The 25,499-nt window shown below is 45.8% G+C and overlaps 1 protein-coding gene and 1 pseudogene across 6 annotated transcripts in view; one reads left to right on the plus strand and one right to left on the minus strand.

The window, feature by feature from the left end:
- Positions 1 to 25,499, minus strand: part of ATP2B2 (ATPase plasma membrane Ca2+ transporting 2) — a 587,231-nt gene that overhangs the window by 536,533 nt on the left and 25,199 nt on the right. The gene's annotated exons all lie outside the window — the stretch shown is intronic.
- On the plus strand, positions 23,841 to 24,445 carry LOC119919718 (annotated as a pseudogene).

A 25,499-nucleotide genomic window follows, 5' to 3' on the forward strand; every position in this document is an offset into this window, starting at 1 on the left:
TCCCATCCCTGTAATCATTCTGGTCGTACTTCTCTGGACCTTCTCCAGTTTCTCTACACTCTGTTTGAAGCGAACTTACCAAAATGGGACCTGAAACTCTAAGACGGGTTTTACTGGAGCAGAGTTCAGTGAAAAGGATTACCTCCCAACTCTTGAATGTTGTAGTCTTTCTGATACATCGCAGGACTGTGTTAACTTTTTTAAATAAGTATATCCCATTGCTGAATCATGACCTTCTGGTATATTTTGCCACCCAGGTCTTTTTCTGCTGCATCTGTGCCTCTGATGGCCTTTCCCTAACTTAATAATAATAATAACAATAGTATTTGTTAAGTGCTTACTATGTACCAGGTACCGGTCTAAGTGCTGGGATAGATACAAGATAATCAGTCCCTGTCCCACAGAGAGCTAGCAGTCTTCATCCCCATTTTACAGAGGGAATTGAGGCACAGACACTTAAGTGACTTGCCCAAGGTCACACAGCAGACAAGTGGCAAGGCCGGGATAAGAACCCAGGTCCTTCTAACTTGAATTTGTAGTGTTTGTTTTGTCCCCAAATTCATTGCCTTGCTATTGTCACTCTTGAATTGCAACCTGTTTGATAAGGCCATTTATTCCAATTTGTCACTTTGAATTATATGCCTATCTTTCAAAGTGTTAATAACTTTAGTCAATTTAGTACCATCTACCAATTTAATGAGCATGCTGTTGAGTCTTTTGGCCAAGTCACCAATAATGATATCGACTAGAACCAGTCCCAGAACTGATCCCTGTGGAATACTACTGGTTACATTACCCAAGGTGACCCAGAGCCATAAATATGGTGAGAGTATATGTGTGTGCGTGTACACACACACATACACATGTTTATGTATGCATATGCTCTCCTAAGTGATTGTGAATTGCTTGCTTGATAATTTCTCCTAAAATATTTTGGGGTACTAGGGTTAACATAGTCTTTAATTATTAGTGTCTTCTTTTTTCCCTTTTTGTAGATGCATGCGGTATTTGCCCTTTTCCAACCCTCAGGAATTTATCCATGAGTTCTCAAAAATATTAATGGCACTGCAGTAATATTTTCAATTCCTTATGTACCACCTAGGACACAGTTCATAAAACTCTTGCCTACATTCCATTCTAAGTGGAATTTGCTCTAGTCAGTATTCACTTTTCAACATTTTTTGGTATAGATGGAAGTGTAAAAATTAGCGATTTAGCCCTAATTTGTTTTCCCCCATTTGCTCTTCTGGTCCTTAAGAGTTTTAGCCATCTTGGCTTCAGAAAGAAGAGAGTTGCCAACCACAAACACCTTCCATTGTCATTCATCTGACACCTAGTGTCCTAGTTTCCTTCCCGTCTTCACTTATTCTTGAGCGGCCAGGACCCCACACTGGTTCCTGAACTCTATCACCTAAGGTTCCTCCTCCTGTCAATTCTTCTCATGGACTGTGAGCCCACTGTTGGGTAGGGACTGTCTCTATGTGATGCCAATTTGTACTTCCCAAGCGCTTAGTACAGTGCTCTGCACATAGTAAGCGCTCAATAAATACGATTGATTGATTGATTGATTGATTGACTTGTGGACTCCCGTCTCTCCCCACTCCAGTCCATACTTCACTCTGCTGCCCAGATCATTTTTCTACAAAAACATACAGGACGAGTCACCCTGCTCTTCAAAAAACTCCAGTGGTTGCCCATCCACCTCTGCATCAAAAAAACCCAAAAAAACTCCTCACCATTGGCTTTAAAGCACTTCACTATCTTGCCCCCTCCTACCTCACCTCGCTTCTCTCCTTCTACAACCCAGCCTGTACTCTTCGCTCCTCTAGTGCTAACCTTCTCACTGTGTCTTAATCTTGCCTGTCTCATCGCTGACCCCTCACCCACATCCTGCCTCCGGCCGGGAACACCCTCCCTCCTCAAATCGAACAGACAATGACTCTCTCCCCCTTCAAAGCCTTATTGAAGGCACATCTCCTCCAAGAGGCCTTCCCAGACTAAGCCCTACTTTTCCTCATTTCCCACTCCCTTCTGCATCACCCTTACTCCCTTTGCTCTCTCTCCCCCCCAACCCCCAGCCCCACATATCTGTACATATCTGTAATTTTATTTATTCTTATCGATGTTTGTCTCCCGCACTCTAGAGTGCAAACTCATTGTGGGCAGGGAATATGACTGTTTATTGTTGCATATACTCTCCCAAGTGCTCAGTACAGTGCTCTGCACACAGTAAGTGCTCAATAAATACGGCTGGATGAATGACTTTTGAGGTCTCACAGTGTATCCAGTCTATATTCCAAGGTCAATTGGTACACCCCATTATGCAACACTTCATTCTTCAGTGTCTTTTGGGGAATTTGTGACTATCACTGCATGAGAAAAGCCATGCCAATATTATCAGGAGCAGTAAAAAGAACATCTTTGGGTATTTGGGTTTTTTGTATCTCTAATAGCTTATAAAAAATGCAACTCCCCTGTGCTTGGTAGCGATGGTGAAAGTAATCATTCAGTCGTATTTATTGAGCGCTTACTGTGTGCAGAGCACTGTACTAAGCCCTTGGGAAGTACAAGTTGGCAACATATAGAGATGGTCCCTACCCAACAGCAGGCTCACAGTCTAGAAGGGGGAGACAGACAACAAAACATATTAACAAAATAAAATAGAGTAATAAATACGTACAAACATATATACAAATATACAGGTGCTGTGGGGAGGGGAAGGAGGTAAGGCGGGGGGAATGAGGAGGAGGAGGAGGGGGGGGAGAGGAAGGAGGGGGCTCAATCTGGGAAGGCCTCCTGGAGGAGATGAGCTCTCAGTAGGGCTTTGAAGGGAGGAAGAGAGCTAGCTTGGCGGATGTGCGGAGGGAGGGCATTCCAGGCCAGGGGGAGGACGTGGGCCAGGGGTTGACGGCGGGACAGGCAAGAACGAGGTACAGTGAGGAGATTAGCAGCAGAGGAGCGGAGGGTGTGGGCGGGGCTGTAGAAGGAGAGAAGGGAGGTGAGGTAATAATAATAATGCTGGTATTTGTTAAGCGCTTACTATGTGCAAAGCACTATTCTAAGCACTGGGGTTGATACAAGGTCATCAGGTTGTTGCTCCACGTGGGGCTCACAGTCTTCATCCCCATTTTACAGATGAGATAACTAAGGCACAGAGAAGTTAAGCGATTTGCCCAAAGTCACACAGCTGATAAGTGGCGGAGCTGGGAAGGAGGGGGTGAGGTGATGGAGAGCCTTGAAGCCGAGGGTGAGGAGTTTTTGCCTGATGTGTAGGTGGATTGGTAGCCACTGGAGATTTTTGAGGAGGGGAGGGAGATTTTTGAGGAGAGAAGAGAGATTTTTAATCACGATGTCACTTCCTGTCAAGACTGCTGCTAGACAAGACTTCATGTCCAAGAATTTGTATGGAGGAACTGATGACAGTGCTGCTGGTTTGCACAGCACAACACACGTTCCCTCATCCTTGCCAGTTATGTTTCCACAGAGGCACCTAGAGTGCAATGAGTGAGTAGGCTGGCAGGTGTACAGTAAATTGGATATTTCACACATTTTAGGACAAAGATTGTGTCCAACCCGATTATCTTGTTATACATCCCACTGCTTAGTACAGTGCCTGGCACATTAGGAAGTGCTTAACAAATACCACAATTATTAAAGTCACTTCAGCCTACTACTGATATTGTGCCATAACCCAGACGTTTCTGCACTCTTCGCTTCCTATGTTTGCCAACTATTTTTCAGGATTCCTGTTGAGCCTGACCACCTCTGGAGATGCCCTAGGTGTTTCTTTGGTCAAAAACCTTCACCGCGTAGGGCAAGGCCCCAAGGTACAACAGCTTTAGACAAGCCTCTTTAATTCAACCTTTCTTATAACCAATAGAAGAATGCTTCCTGGAAATTTCCATACATGCCTTTATTAAAGGAATATTTAGTTTGTATTTCCATACCATGCCAAAAAATACTAAATGTTTGCTCTTTGGGAACTCAACAACATAGTTCCTCAGACTAGTGAGGCCTCCGGGGTTCATTCTGTTGATCTCCTTGACCACAGATATTACTGCATCTCATCCAACAATTAGACTGTGATTCCCGGGATTGTGTCCAATCTGATTACTCTGTATCTACACCAGTGCCTCTCACAGTTCTTGGCACATAGTACGTGCTCTTAAATACTACAGTTATTTAGTGCTTTGATACAAAACAAGCCCTCAATAAATACCATACATATTATCCAGCAGAAACAAGTGAGAGTATCTGCTACTTGGTTTTTAAAACATTTCAAAAGTCTCCCTTGATTTCCTGGGCCCCCATTACTTAATCCTTTGAAGGGATACAGCAGAAGCAAGCTTCCAGAAAGAGCGACCAGGAAAATTCCAATGTGCAGCTACAGACAACACCTTGATCTCAGCCAGCTGAGGACAGATAGAAGAATGTGGATGGAACCCTGAAACTTCTACCACCAAGTGATTCCCAAATTAATCAAGAATAGGTAAGTCCAAGGACCCGAAATCTGCAGTACTTCGAGGTGACTTTGAACCAACAAGGAGAGGATCAAACTCTGTCCCCTAAAGGTCAGTTCAAGTCAAGACCAACCCTGGGGGTGTGGACTCAGACCAGGGTGGGCCCAGAGGTCTTAGCCACTATGCTCCAAAGCAGCCCCAGCGGTCCACTGAGCTCAGATCTGGCTCAATGCCAGTCCTAAGGACAGTGGGAAAACCAGGTTCGTTTTGGAGCCACTCAGAAGCTGATGCTTAGCGAGCCAAGGGGTCTGTGCTTGTTATTTATGCAAACTCATGCCCTTTTCACTATTTTCTATTCAGCAAGCTATGTCTATGGTCTTCACCATTAGATTGTAAGCTCCTTGAAGGTAGAAATTGTACCTTTCATTTTATTTGTGTGTATACCAGGTGCCTAGCATTCTGTCCCCTGTAGATACTCAATAGATTCTATTGCTACCGATAGATGGGTATTGGTCCTATACTTAAAGATGCCTCAAAATCCAGAGTCCACAAAACCTACCTCAATAGTCCGACAGAATCCTGGAAGAAGCCAAAAAACAATATTATCTTCTTTTCTGTCCAACAAAAATTTACCCTAATTTAATTCAAGCCCTCTTCTTTCTGTCAATGGTCAGCATCCTCATCACAAAAATAATTGTACCTTGAAGGCTGTTATTAAGTCACTCCCTAGCCTTCTCTTCTCCAGTTTAAACACCGATTCTTTCTCCTTTTCTCATTTTCCAAGACCTATTTTCTATTCCTTTAATCATTTTGGTTATTCTTCTCTGTTCCCTCTCTATTTTTTCTGTGTCACTTGAAAAAATGAAGTGACCAAATTGGACACAAGAGTCAGTAAAGATCTGTGTCTTCTACCTCTTTTGAACTCTCTCCAGCACTTAGTACAATGCTCTGCACACAGTAGGCTCTCAATAATTACTGATTGATATTCAAACAAACGCTAGGTCTATGGGTCTTGTGACCTAATTCGAACTCTTCAAGCCACTTCAGATTCTTCTTATCTCAACAGCCACACCCTTGGTATCATCCATCCTCAGCCATACACTCACTGGCATTTAGACTCAGAATCACAGGAAATAGCTAACACACAAGTGAAAAGTCACCTACACATCACTGCACTAAAATGAGGAAGTCATTCAAACTGGAAATTGTTTCATATATTAACTGGTTTTCTCACCACCCCACCTGTGAACCCTTTGTTAGGTAGTGGATCACCTGTATGCAGATACTTGCACCTTAGAGGCTCTCCCCCAAGAAGAAATGCAAATAATTGCAGATTGCTTCACTGAATCAGCCAGGAGTTATGGGATAACAATAAGTCTAAAGAAAAAGGAGATGATGCATCAGCCTGAACCAAGGAAAACATACACACAGCCAAAAATTCATATTGGTAACACAGAGTTAAAAGTTGTGACAGAATTCTGCTACCTAGGTATCACACTTACCAACATCCCAGTGGTAGACAGTGAGAAAGAGAACTGAAACAAGAAGGCCATCACATCTTTTGGGAGACTGTCAAACCAAGTGTGGTGGCAGTGTGATATTAGGCTCCAGACCAAACTAAAGGTCTACAGAACTATAGTGCTGTCCAATCTTCTCTATAGCTGTGAGACCACACGCAGGTGCCATATCTGGCTCCTTAACCAGTTCCATCGGCATCCCTTATGGGCCATATTCACTATCAAATGGCAAGACAAGATCACAAACAATGAAGTTCTGGAACACAGTCAGTCTCCTAACACCAAAGTCATGCTCAGCTCAACGCAGTTCTGCTGGGTGGGAGGTGAGGAGAATGAGTAACAGCAGGATACCCAAATAGCTGCTATATGGACAGCTGAAATTGGGAAACTGAAATCAAGGAGAGCAGAGGAAGTGTTTTAAGGGCACGGTTAAACACAGCCTCAGACAATGCTGCATCTGAAAAGTGGGAGTCAACTGCTGAGGAGAGACCTGTATGACGCACTATCATCAAGAAGAGAGTGGCCCTCTTTACGCAAAAGCTTCGTAAGGAATGAGAGACAAGGAAGCTAAAAAGCAAATAGTGCTGGGGCTGCTAACGCTAAATATAACAACACAAGGGTCAATCATTTTGTATGCACAATGTAGCTGAAACTGTGGAACCCACATTGAACTTTTTAGCCTCACATGCCCTCATAGATGAACTTCACTGTCAGTGGGTCTTCTTCAAATACAAAGAATGACCTGCGTATGGACAGCTGGCCATCAGCAGCAGGGAAACTGGGGAGGATGGGGGTGGGGAAGAGGCAGGGGGAAAGAGAGAGGTTTTAGAGGCTGCCCTTCTCCTACTTCTGCTAATACTTTCAGCTGTGAAACCTTTTCTCTCTCTCTCTCCCTCTCCCCTCACTTCCTTGCTGCTGCCAGGGAGGGGAAAAGAGGAAGGGGAAAAAAGAATGGATAGGAAATAGACACCATGAATAAGATTCAAACAGAGGGAAAGAAAATATGTATGAATAACCCAGCCACTAGAAAAAATGTTGGAAAATAAAAGCTCACTATTCCACTTGTGATGCAATTTGGAAACAAACACGAACAATGAAATAATGTTCTTTAATTGCCTTTTGGGGGTAGAATGAATATAACAGTGCCACATAACACCATAACAAGCCAAACAGTACTGCAATTTGAAATCAAAAGTCAAGTTCATCTTCACAGTCCAGACTTTGTGGTCAAAATCCTGACAACAGTTATTTTGCATCTGCTGGGTTATGGTGCTATGGAACAGCATTGGTTCTTTGCTGTGGTAACTTTGGCCATAAATGGGTCTTGCATGTAGAAAACCTTTGCTTGTATTTCACAATGTGTTCTACTCCTGACCACCTACTCATGTGTTGCACTCTATGCCCTGATGGAACATGAGTGACATAGCAGAGAGTATGAAAGTGGTGTCGTGCAAGCTACCACTTGGCACATAGTAAACGCTTAACAAATACCATCATTATTATTATAATCAATTCCTTCATACAAGTTCTTGGTGCTGAAGTCTCATCCATCACTCTTAAGAGGAGACTCCATCACCATTACCTTTCAGAATGGCTGTGGAAGGTTCAGCTCCAGACTAAATTAAATAAAAAAGTGTTGTATATTATAATATAAAGAAATAATCAATGTCAACAAAAACAAATCAGTAACAGTCAATAATTGGCCAGAATATAGTTAGTTCTATCACACAAAATAATAATAATCAAAATCATAGTTACTGAGGTATTCATTAAGCACTTACTACATATCGAGGACTGTATTAAGTGCTGGGGTAGAAACAAAATAATCAGGTCAGACACAGTCCCTGTCACTCACATGGTTTCATGCTGTGACTTGAATATAGCCTGATAAAAGTATTACCACTGGCTTTACCCTCTAGACTGTAAGCTCCTTGTGGAGAGGGAACATGTGTACCAACTCTGTTAAATTATACTCTCCCAAGTGCTTAGTACAGTGCTCTGCACAGAGTAAGCACTCAAATATGATTGATTGATTGACTCCATCAACTTGAATCTGATCTGGGTATAATATGATCCACAAATCAGTGGAAGCAGACTCTATGTAGCAAGGTATGGTTGTATGCCTACATGTGTATTAGGTCAAAGTGTGATACTGATACACCTCTCAGCCTTAACATACCAGCCTTTCCTTTTTGTTTTTGCACCATTAAAATAATATAGTAAAATCATGAGTGACCAGGGTGTGACGCATTTTCCTAGTGGTGGCTATAAAAGTAATAAACAAGAATTTGTAGTGAAAAATGTCAGTCTGGTAGTACCTTTGAAACATCTGCCCCTTAAGTCATTAATTTTCATTAAATCAGTGGTTATTTTAGTGATTTTCCTACAACACAAGATTCAAAAACACAACTACTGCATTATAACAAAACATCTGTACTCCTAAACCCAAGTCACAGATGACTAGTGTTACTGAGGTTTTCAATTTCTCAGAAAGATCAATGTTCTATACCAATTGGTATGAAATTTGTAAAAAGGAACCTTTGGGAAAGACAATTCTAACTGATCATTTACAAAAAAAATCATGACTAAAGTATAAAGTACAAAAGCCCCAAGTATTCAAACAATATCAGACCATATTGGCTATCCATAATAATAATCGTTATTATTATAGCATTTCCTGAGCACTTACTATGTGCTAAGTGCTGGGATAGATACAAGGCTGATGGCAAAGGAACAGAGAATATGACATGAACAGGGCACAGGAGCACAGTGACTCAACACAAGAAAACAGGAGAAGGAGCATCTAGAAAACTTGTCTCTCTCTTGGTACTGGACTGCAAGCTGACAGTAGCTCTCTCTCACTCTCTCTCTCTTCCTTCTTTCTTTCTTTCTCTCTCTTTTCCCTCTCTCTCTTCTCCTCTCCTCTCTCTCAAAGCCCTGAAGTCCGTTTCCCACTTCCACCACCCAGGGGATCTGAGAACTTGCTTCTGGAGACAAACTGCCAGGATCTGGCTCTCTCCCTGGACTCTGGAGGGCTGAGGCCTCAACTCAACTCTTCCACTGAACTCAAATTCCTAGTACCCCTACCCCACCAGCAATCTCTCATCACCTTGCCTTAGATTGCCTCTATGGTGTCAATCAATGGTATTTATTGAGCACTTACTCTGTGCAGAGCAATATGCTAACCCACTGAGACTGTTCTCTCCACAGTCACCAATTGCCTAATTTTTGTCAAATCTAACTCTACTCTCTCCTAGTCTTTCTCGACCTCTTGGCTGCTTTCAACACTGCGGGCTGCCTGGCACATAGTAATCAATCAATCAATCAATCAATCGTATTTATTGCGCGCTTACTGTGTGCAGAGCACTGTACTAAGTGCTTGGGAAGTACAAGTTGGCAACATATAGAGACAGTCCCTACCCAACAGTGGGCTCACAGTCTAGAAGGGGGAGACAGAACAAAACATATTAACAAAATAAAATAAATAGAATAGATATGTACAAGTAAAATAAATAAATAGAGTAATAAATACGTACAAACATATATACATATATACAGGTGCTGTGGGGAAGGGAAGTAGGTAAGGCGGTGGGGTGAAGAGGGGGAGGAGGGGGAGAGAAAGGAGGGGGCTCAGTCTGGGAAGGCCTCCTGGAGGAGGTGAGCTCTCAGTAGGGCCTTGAAGGGAGGAAGAGAGTTAGCTTGGCGGATGGGCAGAGGGAGGGCATTCCAGGCCCGGGGGTCGATGGTGGGACAGGTGAGAACGAGGTACGGTGAGGAGATTAGCGGCAGAGGAGCGGAGGGTGCGAGGTGGGCTGTAGAAGGAGAGAAAGGAGGTGAGGTAGGAGGGGGTGAGGTGATGGAGAGCCTTGAAGCCCAGGGTGAGGAGTTTCTGACTGATGCACAGGTTGATTGGTAGCCACTGGAGATTTTTGAGGAGGGGAGTAGCATGCCCAGAGCGTTTCTGGACAAAGAAAATCCGGGCAGCAGCGTGAAGTGTGGATTAAAGTGGGGAGAGACAAGAGGATGGGAGATCGGAGAGGAGGCTGATACAGTAGTCCAGACGGGATAGGATGAGAGCTTGAACGAGCAGGGTAGCGGTTTGGATGGAGAGGAAAGGGCGGATCTTGGCAACGTTGCGGAGCTAAGACCAGCAGGTTTTGGTGACGGCTTGGATGTGAGGGGTGAACGAGAGAGCAGAGTCGAGGATGACACCAAGGTTGCAGGCCTGTGAGACGGGACGGATGGTAGTGCCATCAACAGTGATGGGAAAGTCAGGGAGAGGGCAGGGTTTGGGAGGGAAGACAAGGAGTTCAGTCTTGGACATGTTGAGTTTTAGGTGGCAGGCAGACATCCAGATGGAGATGTCCTGAAGGCAGGAGGAGATGTGAGCCTGGAGGGAGGGGGAGAGAGCAGGGGCAGAGATGTAGATTTGGGTGTCATCAGCGTAGAGATGATAGTTGAAGCCGTGGGAGTGAATGAGGTCACCAAGGGAGTGAGTGTAGATAGAGAACAGAAGGGGACCAAGAACTGAACCTTGAGGAACCCCTACAGTAAGGGGATGGGAGGGGGAGGAGGAGCCCGCAAAAGAGACTGAGAATAAACGACCGGAGAGATAAGAGGAGAACCAGGAGAGGACGGAGTCTGTGAAGCCAAGGTTGGATAGCGTATGGAGGAGAAGGGTGTGGTTCACAGTGTTGAAGGCAACTGAGAGGTCGAGGAGGATTAGGATAGAGTAGGAGCCGTTGGATTTGGCAAGCAGGAGGTCATTGGTGACCTTTGAGAGGGCAGTTTCCATGGAATGTAGGGGACGGAAGCCAGACTGGAGGGGGTCGAGCAGAGAGTTGGTGTTGAGGAATTCGAGGCAACATGTGTAGACGACTCGTTCAAGGAGTTTGGAAAGGAATAGTAGGAGGGAGATGGGGCGATAACTAGAAGGTGAGGTGGAGTCAAGAGAGGGTTTTTTTAGGATGGGAGAGACATGGGCATGTTTGAAGGCAGAGGGGAAGGAACCAGTGGAGAGTGAGTGGTTGAAGATGGAAGTTAAGGAGGGGAGAAGGGACGGAGCGAGAGATTTCATGAGATGAGAGGGAATGGGGTCAGAAGCACAGGTGGCCGGAGTAGCACTTGAGAGGAGGGAGGAGAGCTCCTCTGAGGATACTGCTGGGAAGGATGGGAGAGTAGCAGAGAGTGTTGAGAGCCGGGGGGTTGGAGAAGGTGGGGGAGTGACTTTGGGGAGGTCAGACCTGATGGATTTAATTTTATTAATGAAGTAGGAGGCCAGATCGTTGGGGGTGAGGGAAGGAGGAGGGGGAGGAACCGGGGGCCTGCGAAGGGAGTTGAATGTACGGAAGAGCTGATGGGGATGATGGGCATGGTTGTCAATAAGGGAGGAGAAATAGTTTTGTCTGGCAGAGGAGAGGGCTGAGTTAAAGCAGGAAAGGATAAACTTGAAGTGAACGAGGTTGTCATGGTGCTTAGACTTTCGCCAGCAGCATTCGGCAGCTCGATCATAAGAGCGAAGGAGGGGGAGAGTGGCAGTGATCCAGGGCTGTGGGTTAGTGGTACGAAAGCGGTGAAGGGAAAGGGGAGCGAGTGAGTCTAGCTGAGTAGAGAGGGTAGAGTTGAGAGCAATAATCTGATCATCAAGATTGGGTAGAGAGGAGAGGGAGGCGAGGTGAGGAGTGAGGCGCTCAGGAAGATGGATGGGGTCAAGAGAGCGGAGATCTCTGTGAGGGAGTAGTATGGATTTACAGGGGAAAGGAGTGTGAGTGAGGAGGCAGGTGAGAAGATTATGACCAGAGAGAGGGATTTCAGAGTTGGTGAGGGTGGACACAGTGCAGCGGTAGGAGATGATGAGGTCGAGGGTACGACCAAGTTGGTGAGTGGGCGAGGTGGGGTGAAGCAAGAGGTTGGCAGCGTCAAGGAGAGATAGAAGGCGGGTGGCAGAGGAGTCACCAGGGATATCCATGTGGATGTTGAAGTCTCCGAAGATCAGAGTGGGCATGGAAAAGGAGAGAAGGAAGGTGAAGATGGGGTCAAAATCATAAGCACTTAACAAATATAATTATAATTATCATTATCATTAAACCCTGGCTTTTGTGACAGTTCTCTTCTTGTTTTCCTCTTACATCTCTAACTAATCCTTTTCAGTCTCTATTGCTGGCTCTTTCTCTGTCTCCCACCCGCTAACTGAGGGAGTCTCTCAAGGCTCAATTCAGGGTCTTCTTCTATTCTCCATCTATACCCTCTCCTTGGGAGAACTCATTTGTTCCTTCAGCTTCATCTACCAACTCTCTGAGGATGGCTCCCAAATCTACCTCGCCTGCCCTGACCTCTCTCCATCTCTGCAGTCTCGCATCTCCTCCTGCCTCCAGGACACCTCTGCGTAGATGTGCTGCTGGCACCTTAAGCTTAACATCTCTAAAACTGAATTCATTTTCCCTCTCAAATCCTCTCCACCACCTAACTTTCCCCTCACAAGTCTCTCAAGCTTGTAACTTTGCCATTATCCTTTAGTCCAGTCCTTTGAACCCCTAAATGCAGTCTGTCTCCAAACCCTGACACTTCTTCCTCCACAATATTTCCAGAATCCGCCCCTGCCCCTTCAAACTGCTACCACCCTGGTCTAGTCACTTGCCATTTCCTGGTTTGACTACTGTATCAGCCTCCTTGCTGACCTCCCTGCCTCCATTTTGTTTATGGTATTTGTTAAGCACTTACTCTGTGCCAGGCACTGTACTAAGTGCTGGGATAGATAGATTCAAGCTAGTTGGGTTGGACACAGTCCATGTCCCCCATGGAGCTCAAAGTTTCAGTCTCAGACCCCACTTTACAGATGAAGTAACTGAGGCACAGAGAAGTGAAGTGACTTCCCCAAGGTCACACAATAGACAAGTAGCAAAGCCATGATTAGAACCCAGGTTCTTCTGACTGTTAGGCCCGTGCTCTATCCACTAGGGAATGCTGCTTCTATTTCACTCTGTTGCTTGGGTCATTGTTCTAAAACATCATTCTACACACATCTCCTTGCTCCTTAAAATCCTCCTATAGTTGCCTAGATCTCTCTGCTTCAAGTAGAGAACTTCTGACTTGGCCTTTAAGGTATTTAGTCAGCTTGCTCCCTCCTGCTTATTCCCTCTTCTCCTACTACCCCCAAATCACACTCTTTGTTCCTCATCTAGTTATCATCTCCCCCACCACAAATCTCTTGCTCATTCACTCCCATCTATCTGGAACTCCCTCCCCTTCACATACAGTAGATGTGAAGAGCAATGGCTCTTCTCACTTTCAGAACCCTTCTGAAATCAATTACATCCACCAGCAGGCCTTCCCCAATTCATTTACCATCTCCCCATTATATATCACTCCCATCTGACACTTCAGCATTTTGGTGCTACCAAAGCACTCAGATATTCACATCCCTCTTCTGGCACTTAGGTACATATCTTCATACTCCTCCATCTCCCCTGCTAGACTGCAAGCTCCTTGAGGGCAGGGGTCATATCTAGTAATTCTGTTGTACTCCTCCAAGGACTTAGTACAGTGCTCTGCACACAGTAGGCATCAGGTCTATCAGTGGAATTTATTGAGTGTTTACTGTACACAGAGCACTGCACTAAGCCCTTGGGAGAGTGCAGTACAACAGAGTGGGTAGACACATTACCAGACCACCAGAAGCCTACATTCTAGAGGGGGAAGACAGTCATTAAAATAAATTATGGATATGCGGGGCTGAGGGTGGGGCAAATATCACATGCTTAAAGGGTACAGATACAAATGCATAGGAGATGCGAAAGGGAGAGAGAGTAGGGGAAATGAAGGCGTATTCAGGGAGGGCCTTTTGGAGGAGATGTAATTTTAATGAGGCTCTGAAGGAGGGGAGAGTGGTGGTCTGGCATATACAGATGGGGGAGGGAGTTCCAGCCCAGAAGGAGGATGTAGGAAAGGAGTCAGGGGCAATGTGGGCAAGATTGAGGTACAGTGAGCAACCTGGCACTAGAGGAGTGACGTGTGCGCGTGGGGCCGTAATAGAAGATCAGTGAGGTAAAGTAGGAGGGGATGAGCTGGTTGAGTGTTTTAAAGCCAACCGTAAGGGGTTTCTGTTCGATGTGGAGGTCGATGGGCAACCTTTCAATAAATACTCGATTGAAGTAGCAAACTCGTGAACCTCAGGGGAGACAAAAATGACGGTATGTGCTAGCTCCCTGAGTAGAGCTGCTGTTCCTTCTCTCCCTACTCTCAGATTCCCTGGGATCTCATTTCTGCCATTTAGAGATATCCCCAAGCTTCCTTATGAGGGAAAGACGAGACTGTTGCATTGCACTGATCTCAAACCAGCAGCTTTCCGCATCACCTTAATAATGATGGTATTTTTTAAGCGCTTACTATGTGCCAAGCACTGTTCTAAGTGCTGGGATAGATACAAGGCTATCAGGTTGCCCCACACTGGGGCTCACAGTCTTAATCCCCATTTTACAGATGAGGTAACTGGCACAGAGAAGTTAAGTGACTTGCCCAAAGTCATACAGCTGACAAATGGCAGAGCCGGGATTAGAACCCACGACCTCTGACTCCCAAGCACCTTCATTGTCAGCTTTAATTGAGCACATACAGTATGCTTGTGAACATACAATAGATGTAAAAAACTCTATCCCTATTCTTGAGGAGAATCGAAATGTTATGCTTTATGAGTCAGTAAGGAGAGGCAATGGTGAATTTCACCAGAGGACTTTTATACACACACACACACACAAAAAAAAAAAAAATATCATTCTTGCCAGAACGTGTCTTTTAGTGCACAATGGGGATAGAACATGATACAATAATAGGAAACAGAGTGCCATACCTGATGTGGCTCTGCCCAGAATTGCCTTTAAATAGAACTTCAAGCTTGCATAACAGAAATACAGTAACAGTACAGTAACACTAGATAGGTAACTCTGGCAGAAAACATTATATGGCCCAGTCCAGGCCATCATAGTTTAACACAAAGAGAGAATCCTCAAGAAAAATGCAGTTTGGCCTAGTAGATAAAGCACGGGCCCGGGCTTCAGAAGGAACTGAGTTGTAACCCTGGCTCCACCACTTGTCTGTTATGCGACCTTGGTCAAGGCACTTCACTTCTCTGGGCCTCAGTTCCCTCATCTGTAAAATGGGGATTAAGATTGTGTGTCCCATGTGGGATATGAACTGCATCCAACCTCATTAGTTTGTATCTAACCCTGCACTTAGTACAGTGCCTGGCACAGTTAAGCACTTAACAAATACCATAATTATTATTATTGTCATTAGGTCCTTCTGACTTACAGGCTTATGCTCTATCTACTAAAATACACTGCTTCTTTATTGAGTGTTAACAGTGTGCAGTGCACTGTACTAAGGGCTTAAGAGAGTGCAATACAGAGTTGGGAGACACTTTCCCTGCCTACAAAAGTAGTTGATACCATTTGGGCTCTGGAAATCACCTGGCAAATTTGGCTACCTGAAAAGTTCATCAAGTTTCTGAAACTACTTCATGACAGCGTGGCAGGGGAGCGGCTGTTACTCACAAAATAATAAGGGGAGCAGGAGAAAAAAAGAGAAGAAAAGAAAGCAGTGGAGAAGGAAGAGGAAGGAAGTCAGAAGGCAATTGAGACTACCCTCTTTTATGGCACTCTTCCAAGTGCTGCATACAAGAGATACTCAGGGAATTAACCCACCCCAACTCTACTGTGTTGTTTGAGTTATCACCCTTCTGCTCCCTGGCCGAGGACAGCCCTATTGAATTAATTCCCCCCACACCTGCAATATTGTCTATGTTCTCACCCTTCTGCTCTTCATACCCTGACTGGCAAATCAATTAACTCCCCACACCTGTTTTGTCCCATTTCCCAGCTTCTACTCCTCCTCGTGCAAGTGGCTATCACTGCTTACAATTAAATGGTACAAAACATTCATCTTTCATTTCCTCCTCAAAAATCAAAGTGGGGTAATTGTGCAGTGAAGGCGATTATGCAAATAAATACAGTATATGTAACTAATCGTGAGTGTTTAAAGTTCACTGTTATCATATGTTTACTGGAAACAGTGAGCTTTAAGCAGTTATGTATTAGTCCCGGTAAACTGCTTACATGCTCAATACTGTGTTTCAGATACAGAGGCAAAACGCAGAGCATTTAAGTAAACTTTAGTGACACCTTTCCCCAGTCCCTTCTTTACCACTGAAATAATGGTTGACTTGATTTTTTTTTTACAAACATAGGTGTTTTGTGTTGTAGCAAAACTGTATGTAATAGGGATAGATGGAGTCTTCATCTTTTAGTCCAAATAGCAAATTCCCTTTCCCTCTTGTGCCAAGTGGTGGAATCATCTATAAAATGGGGATAAGATATCTGATCTCCCTATCTCCCTACTTCTTGGATTGTCAACCTCCATGTGAGACAGGGACTGTGTCTGATTTGATAACTTTGTGCTTGGCACCTAATAAGAGCTTAATATATGTCATGATTATTATTATTATATGTCTGTCTGTCTCCCATTGAATTGTAAGCTTCTCCTGGGCTGGGACTCTGTACGCCCCTTAAGTGCCACATATGGCAATCAGTCAGTAAATATTGCTGCTGTGGGAAGGGCACAAGTCAACCAACTTTGTGGTACTTTACTCTCCCAAGGGCTTAGTATGGAGGTCTGCACAATGTAAGCACTCAATAATGATAATAATAATAATAATAATGGTATTTGTTAAGTGCTTACTTTGTGCCAAGCACTGTTCAATAAATGTCATTGATTGATTGTTGTTCATGATAATGATGATGATGATGATGATGATGATGATGGGAGTTTCTGGGGGTCAGAGAGGAGAGAGAAACAACTTGAGAAAAGAAAAAGGTGAGTTAAACATAGTCAAGCTTTAGACCAAAATTCTCCAAACAAATCATAGGCTAGCTCCTGCCTATACTGGTCTTTCAATCACCATCCAAATGGAACTAACACTGCAGGACTCCTAATAGCTGTCAGTAGGCTTAATCTGAACATAAATCAGGATCTTATACTACTACTACTGGATAGCAGAATTAACACCCTCTCCCCAACCAAATCTGATCTGTTAATCTCCTTTGGGGTGCTATCTAGGCATTTTTCACAAGTGCCAATGCCCAAATCTAAATGCTAATGAAAAATCCCCTTTGGCTCAATAGACTGCAGAGCCAAACTAGTAATTTTCAGAGAAAACATTTTTCTTACTCTCCTCCTGGCTCTGTTCCCATTTGTGTCTCTATTTCCTGTACAGGGCTTAGGGGAAACAGTTAAAAGCCCCAAGGAAAGGGCAGTCTGCACCTCAATCCAGGCCCCATACCATCAGAAAAGAAGGGGAATGTTCTACCACTTGCTTCAGCTACAGCCATTTGAGAAGGATCCTGAGTGGTAGGGACTCTGTGACAAAGACCTGACTAATAATCCCACTTTACACACACATTCCTCGACCTCCCTCTCTCCCAGATCAGACAGCTTTGGTCTTATTGAGGAACTGGGGGAAATCGAATATTGGGTCTGACAGTGGAAGCTATAGCATGTCGGGTCTGCTCTTTCAAGAGAATGGGGAATTTTCAAAGCCCCAAAGTGAGGCAAAAAGTCAGGCAGGAGGGATTCACAGGAATCACTAGCACCAGAGTCTCATGGTCTAATGACATTCACCACTGTGGCCTGGTGACAAAGACCTGACTAGTATTGTCCCTTCTCAGGGTGGCACCTGGAGTGTTTCCAGTACTCTACTGGTCTTGGCTTTGGGAGGGAGAGTCAAGCAGAGGCGCACCCATTCCATTCCTAGCTTGGGCAGTGGCTAGCGTTTGGAGGACAATCTGCTACGAGTCAAAACTCTCCCATGGTGGGCGGCAGTGGCATGGGAGAGAGTCAAAGGCGGAGACTCTAATTTACTGCGCAGAAGGCAGCAATGGTAAACCACTTCTGCATTTTTACCAAGAAAACTCTATGGATCCTCTACCAGAATGATTGTAGATGGAGAGCGGGGCATTCTGGGAGAGCTGTGTCAGTGGCATCGTTATGGGGCGGAATCGACTCGATAGCATAAGACAAGACTAGACAAGTATTGTGTCTTCTCTGATGATATCTGAAGCCTCACATATGGAACAAGCCTTACCTTCTAGCCTGACTCCTAGCCTTCACAAAGACAATCTGGTCACATTGCCAATTGGATACATATAAAAGGAAAGAAAAGAAAATATTCCAGTCTAGTTCTTCTTTTCTGGCAACTAAGCTTCTCCTACTAAGCAAATACCTTTCCAACGGGTACAATTGTTTCTGCCTCCTCTCTTCGGAAAACTGGTATAAGGGGAAAACTGGTATATACATGATCCATTTACCATGACCTATGGTATTGTGCAGAAAACTGGGAAATGTTTGCCCTGAAATAGCTAATGCTACATCTTGTTAACCAACAGCAAGCTTTTTTTCCAAGCAGAGTAACCTGGAAAGGATACAACTGACCCTATGTACTATTTCCATACTTCTCTCTCTTTATCCCCAATGCAAAACTACATTTCATGCACCACCACACTCTTGGGAAATTGAGCTACTTACCCATAAAAACTCCCGTACCTTTTCTTAAAGATTTGTCTCCAACAACAACCAGGCGTCACATGCATGAAGGTCTGAATGGCTTCGAACTCATGTGATTCTGTTTCTATGCAGGCTAAACCTCTCTTCTCTGCTTTGCATGACTCCACAAGCTTTTTTGAGATTTAAGAACTAATCCTATTTCACCAAAACATTTTTTGAGAGCCCCAGGTCCATGGATTTCTTTCCCCCCTCAGAGGGAGGAGGGATAACAGGGGTGGGGTGGCAAGAAAGGCATATTGCTTTCCAAGTCCACAGCACAGAGTAACCCTCAGATTTGGCTTTACCTAATTTTCAGTGAAAAGAATGCACATTTATGGTCTAAGGTTAACCTTCAAGTCAGTTCTGGAGAAAATTTTACAGATCCATCCCTTAAACATTTGGAGGAAATGTACTGCTCAGTAGGAAAATCAGCAGCAGTAGAGCCATCCTTACATAGCCCCGCCAAGCCCGGGATCACATTTGCCCTGCCACCCCAAGGGTCAGACAGATATTCCACCTGGAATAGAAAAGAAAGCAATATGCACACACAAACACCCACTCCAGTATCACTATAGTCTCTAGCCCCGTTGACAAGAGCCCAGTGACAAGAACACCAAATAATATGAGAGAGGAAGAACCACTCCTTCCCCCTGTAGACTGAAAGATCTATGTGGGCAGGGATCACATCTACCAACTCTACTGTACTGTACTTTCCCACATGCTTAGTACAGTGCTCAGTGCAAAGTAAGCGCTCAATAAATGCCATTGATTGATTGAACTACCTCTTATTTCTAGCCCCTCAAAGCCATGTCCTAGGAAGTCTGGATGGCTCAAGCAAAAACCAGTGCAAGACTAGATAATGATGGCTTGTCCGACCTCAGCCTTCAAAATATTGTTTTTTCCCCAAAATCTAATCCCCTCCATTTTTTTCTAATCCTAATGCCTGAACTACTTCAAAATTCCCATTACCTTTGTCCTCTCGAAGAGAGGCAGCTCCTCCTTCCCTCCATTTACCCCCAAGTCACCATACCCCATATGGACTCCCCACCTAGCCTCCCCTCTTTTTATGGACTACTCCACCCTCTCTGCTGAACTCAAATTGCTTGCCGCCTGACCCTCCTGTGATCTCACACCACCAACTCCCAGTCCTGGATCACGTCTGGATCAGAAAACAGTATATTTTCTCAACTTATGTGCTCATGCCACAGAGCCCTGTTGGTGTAAAACCAGGCACCAAGCTCATTTTTAGGCAGTTCAAATTAATCCTTACTTTTTAAAATATATATATGGTATTTGTTAAGCACTTAATATGTGCAAATCACTGTTCTAAGCACTGGGGTAGGTCATAATAATTATGGCATTTGTTAAGTGCTTACTATGTGCCTAGCCCCATTCTAAATGCTGGGGTAGATACAAGGTAGTCAGGTTGTCCCGCGTGGGGGTCACAGTCTTAATCCCCATTTTACAGATGAGGTAACTGAGGCACAGAGAAATTACATGGCTTGCCCAAGGTCACACAGCAGACAAATGGCAGGGCCGGGATTACAAATTAATCAGGTGAGGCACAATCCCTGTTCCACGCAGAGCTTCCAATCTAAGTTGGAGGGAGAACAGGTCTGCACACCCCACTTTACAGTTGAGGAAACTGAGGCCCAGAGAACCAAAGTGACTTGCCCAAGGTCACGAAGCAAGCAGGTGGCAGAGCTGGGATTAAAACTCCCAGGTCTGAGCTCTTTCCACTAGGCCACGCAGCTCACCTGTTATAGACCTGTCTTCACTTCCTCTCAACAATATTACTTCTATTACTTCTCCCTCCTACAGCCCCATGTCCAGTGCCTCCTCCTCCCACTTCTCTCAGCCCTGCTGGACTAATTTCGTTGGCAAAAATCAAGACCGTAAGACATGACCTCTCCAAATACATTTTCTCATCTTTCCAGCATCCTCCCATCCTAAATCCACTGAATCCACTCTCTCATCCTCCTCAGCAGGCTCTCAGAGGTCTCCCACCCGTTGGCAACATTGCCAAGATCCGCCCTTTCCTCTCCATCCAAACTGCTACCCTGCTCATTCAAGCTCTCATCCTATCCCGTCTGGACTACTGCATCAGCCTTCTCTCTGATCTCCCATCCTCGTGTCTCTCTCCACTTCAATCCATACTTCATGCTGCTGCCCGGATTATCTTTGTCCAGAAACGCTCTGGGCATATTACTCCCCTCCTCAAAAATCTCCAGTGGCTACCAATCAATCTGCGCATCAGGCAGAAACTCCTCACCCTGGGCTTCAAGGCTGTCCATCACCTCGCCCCCCTCCTACCTCACCTCCCTTCTCTCCTTCTACTGCCCAGCCCGCAACCTCCGCTCCTCCACCGCTAATCTCCTCACTGTACCTCGTTCTCGCCTGTCCCGCCGTCGACCCCCGGCCCACGTCATCCCCTGGGCCTGGAATGCCCTCCCTCTGCCCCTCCGCCAAGCTAGCTCTCTTCCTCCCTTCAAGGCCCTGCTGAGAGCTCACCTCCTCCAGGAGGCCTTCCCAGACTGAGCCCCTTCCTTCCTCTCCCCCTCGTCCCCCTCTCCATCCCCCCATCTTACCTCCTTCCCTTCCCCACAGCACCTGTATATATGTATATATGGTTGTACATATTTATTACTCTATTTATTTATTTATTTATTTATTTTACTTGTACATTTCTATCCTATTTATTTTATTTTGTTGGTATGTTTGGTTCTGTTCTCTGTCTTCCCCTTTTAGACTGTGAGCCCACTGTTGGGTAGGGACTGTCTCTATGTGTTGCCAATTTGTACTTCCCAAGCGCTTAGTACAGTGCTCTGCACATAGTAAGCGCTCAATAAATATGATTGATTGATTGATTCAAAATTGACCACATCCACCTGCACCTCTAACCCCCTCCCTTCTCACCTTCTAGAAACACTTGCTCCCATTCTTTTTCCCCTGCCATCTTTAACCACTTATTATTTGATGGTGCCTTACCGTCTACCTTCAAACACACCCAGATTCATTCATTCACTTAATCCTATTTATTGAGCACTTACTGTGTGCAAAGCACTGTACCAAGCACTTGGTAGAGTACAATATAACAATAAACAGACACATTCCATGCCATCAATGAGTTTACAGTCTGGGGGATGGGGTGGGGGGGAGCAGGCATTAATTTAAATAAATTACATATCTCCCCTCTCTGGACCCCACTGCACCATCCATCTACCTCCTCCAATCCTGTCTAAATTACTATTCATTCATTCATTCAATCGTATTTATTGAGCACTTACTGTGTGCAGAGCACTGTACTAAGCGCTTGGGAAGTACAAGTCAGCAACATATAGAGACGGTCCCTACCCAACAACGGGCTCACAGTCTAGAAGGGGGAGACAGACAACAAAACAAAACATGTAGACAGATGTCAATATCGTCAGAACAAATAGAATTAAAGCTATATGCACATCATTAACAAAATAAATTGAATAGTAAATATGTACAAGTAAAATAGAGTAATAAAACTACAAATATATATACAAGTGCTGTGGGGAGGGGAAAGAGGTAGGGTGGGGGGGATGGGGAGGAGGAGAGGAAAAAGGGGGCTCAGTCTTGGAAGGCCTCCTGGAGGAGGTGAGCTCTCAGTAGGGCTTTGAAGGGAGGAAGAGAGCTAGCTTGGCGGATGTGTGGAGGGAGGGCATTCCAGGCCAGGGGAAGGACGTGGGGTCGACAGCGGAATAGGCGAGAACAAGACAAAGTGAGGAGGTTAGCAGCAGAGGAGCGGAGGGTGAGGGATGGGCTGTAGAAGGAGAGATGGGAGGTGAGGTAGGAGGGGGCGAGGTGATGGACAGCCTTGAAGCCGAGAATGAGAAGTTTTTGCTTGATTCGTAGGCTAACAGGCAGCCACTGGAGATTTTTGAGGAGGGGAGTGACACGCCCAGAGCGTTTCTGCACAAAGATAATCCGGGCAGCAGAGTGAAGTCTAGACTGAAGCGGGGAGAGACAGGAGGGTGGGAGATCGGAGAGGAGGGTGATACAGTCGGGATAATCAATCAATCGTATTTATTGAGTGCTTACTGTGTGCAGAGCACTGTACTAAGCGCTTGGGAAGTACAAGTTGGCAACATATAGAGACAGTCCCTACCCAACAGTGGGCTCTCAGTCTAAAAGGGGGAGACAGAGAACAAAACCAAATATACTAACAAAATAAAATAGACTAGATATGTACAAGTAAAATAAATAAATAAATAAATAGAGTAATAAACATGTACAAACATATATACATATATACAGGTGCTGTGGGGAAGGGAAGGAGGTAACATGGGGGGGATGGAGAGGGGGACGAGGAGGAGAGGAAGGAAGGGGCTCTGTCCGGGAAGGCCTCCTGGAGGAGGTGAGCTCTCAGTAGGGCCTTGAAGGGAGGAAGAGAGCTAGCTTGGCGGATGGGCAGAGGGAGGGCATTCCAGGCCCAGGGGATGACGTGGGCCGGGGGTCGATGGCGGGACAGGTGAGAACGAGGTATGGTGAGGAGATTAGCGGCAGAGGAGCGGAGGGTGCGGGCTGGGCTGTAGAAGGAGAGAAAGGAGGTGAGGTAGGAGGGGGCGAGGTGATGGACAGCCTTGAAGCCCAGGGTGAGGAGTTTCTGCCTGATGCGCAGATTGATTGGTAGCCATTGGAGATTTTTGAGGAGGGGAGTAACATGCCCAGAGCGTTTCTGGACAAAGACAATCCGGGCAGCAGCATGAAGTATGGATTGAAGTGGGGAGAGACACGAGGATGGGAGATCAGAGAGAAGGCTGATGCAGTAGTCCAGACAGGATAGGATGAGAGCTAGAACGAGGAGGGTAGCGGTTTGGAAGGAGAGGAAAGGGCGGATCTTGGCAATGTTGCGGAGCTGAGACCAGCAGGTTTTGGTGACGGCTTGGATAGGATGAGAGATTGAACCAGCAAGGTAGCGGTTTGGATGGATAGGAAAGGGCGGATCTTGGTGATGTTGTGGAGGTGACGGGCAGGTTTTGGTGACAGATTGGATCTGTGGGGTGAACTCAAGAGCGGAGTCGAGGATGGCCCGGTCCTGTGTCTTGCTTCAACAGTGTTTGAACGGAACAGACTTGGCGGCTCTTCTCCCCCCTCGCCCCCCCGCGGCTCCCACCGCCCAGCAGAACCAGTTCATCGGGACCAATTTCACCAAGTGCCCGGCTATCTCGAGACCCCCACCAGTCAGCAACTGGAACCAGTTTCCTCTCCTTCCTCAGGTCAGTCATCTTTCTCCTCTGCGATCATGACTTCCCAGATCTGCCAGAACCTCGCCCCCGAGGCTGAGGCCGGGGTCAACCTGCAGCTGCGGGCTTCGTATACCTACCTGAGCTTGGGCTACTACTTCGACCGGGACGATGTAGCCCTGACCGGGGTCTCCTACTTCTTCCGCGAGCAAGCGGAGGAGAAACGGGAGGGGGCCAAGAGTCTCCTCAAGCTCCAGAACTGCAGGGGCGGCCGGGCTGGGCTGCAGGATATCCAGAAACGGGTCCAGGACGAGTGAGGCCGCAGCCTGGATGCCATGGAGGCTGCCCTGGCCCTGGAGAAGGGGCTGAACCAAGCGCTACTGGAGCTGCACGCTATCGCGTCAACTCACGCAGATCCCCATCTCTGTGACTTCCTGGAGACCCATTTCCTGGAGTTAGAGGTCAAGACTCTGAAGATGCTGGGTGACCGCGAAGGCTCCAGAGGAGGGTCTGGGAGAATACCTGTTCAAGAGACTCATCCTCAAACACGACTGAAGGAGCAGGAGGTGGTTGTACCTCCCTTGCCACTGCCTCCTCGGGCACCTGGTTCCCTTCCCCAGCTGAGAAACTAAGTGCATTGAATAAAGCTACTGCCATCTCTGTGGCTTAGTGTGGTCAAGAGCTGATCTTAACTCTAAGTGAGCTAGGAGCTAAATGGGTGATAGGTGCCTGTGTGTTAGCAACTGAGAATGTCACAATATAAGTGGCAGGGAGGAGGAAGTATTTTTAAAAGAGTAAGCAAATTGATTGATTTCAACAAATTGGAGTGGGAGATGGGTTAGGGAAGAAGTGTATCATGGCAAGCTCCATGATGATGATGATGTTAAGCATTTGTTAAGCACTTACTATGTGCAAAGCACTGTTCTAAGCGCTGGGGGGGATACAAGGTGATCAGGTTGTCCCACGTGGGGCTCACAGTCCTCATCCCCCTTTTACAGATGAGGTAACTGAGACACAGAGAAGTTAAGTAGCTTGCCCAAGGTCACACAGCTGACAAGTGGCTGAGGCGGGATTCGAACCCATGATCTCTGACTCCCAAGCCCACGCTCTTTCCACTAAGCCACGCTGCTACTAGAACAAGTTGTATAATAATAACGATGGTATTTGTTAAGCACTTACTATGTGCTAAGCACTGTTCTAATTGCTGGGACATATACAAGGTTAACAGGTTGTCCCACGTGGGGCTCACACTCTTAATCCCCATTTTACAGATGAGGTAACGGATAGGTAACTCACAGCCATACACCTGCTGCCTCCACTTCCTCTTCCCCATCTCTCTCAACTCTTCACGCTTCTTCACTCCACTGAGACTGCTCAGTCACCAAGCTCACCAAATCTAAAGGATTTATTCTTAGTCCTCCTTGACCTCTTGGCTGCCTTTAACATTTTGGACTGCTTCCTTCTCTCAGAAACACTAGCCTTGGTTGAAATGATACAGTTTTCTTCTGGTTTTTTTTTCTTACATCTCTGGCTGATCCCTTTCAGGCTCTTTCATCTTCCTTTGCCCCCCATCCCCTAACTATGGGTGTCCCTCGAGGCTCTGTTCTGGGTCCCTTTCTCTTCTCAATTTACATTCACTCTCAGGAAGCAAGTCCACTACCACCTCTATGCAGGTGACTCCCACACCTCCCTAACTAACCCTGACCTCTCTCCTTTTA

The sequence above is a fragment of the Tachyglossus aculeatus genome, chromosome X1 (genome assembly GCF_015852505.1).
Source record: "Tachyglossus aculeatus isolate mTacAcu1 chromosome X1, mTacAcu1.pri, whole genome shotgun sequence".
In the NCBI taxonomy this organism is placed as follows: domain Eukaryota; kingdom Metazoa; phylum Chordata; class Mammalia; order Monotremata; family Tachyglossidae; genus Tachyglossus; species Tachyglossus aculeatus.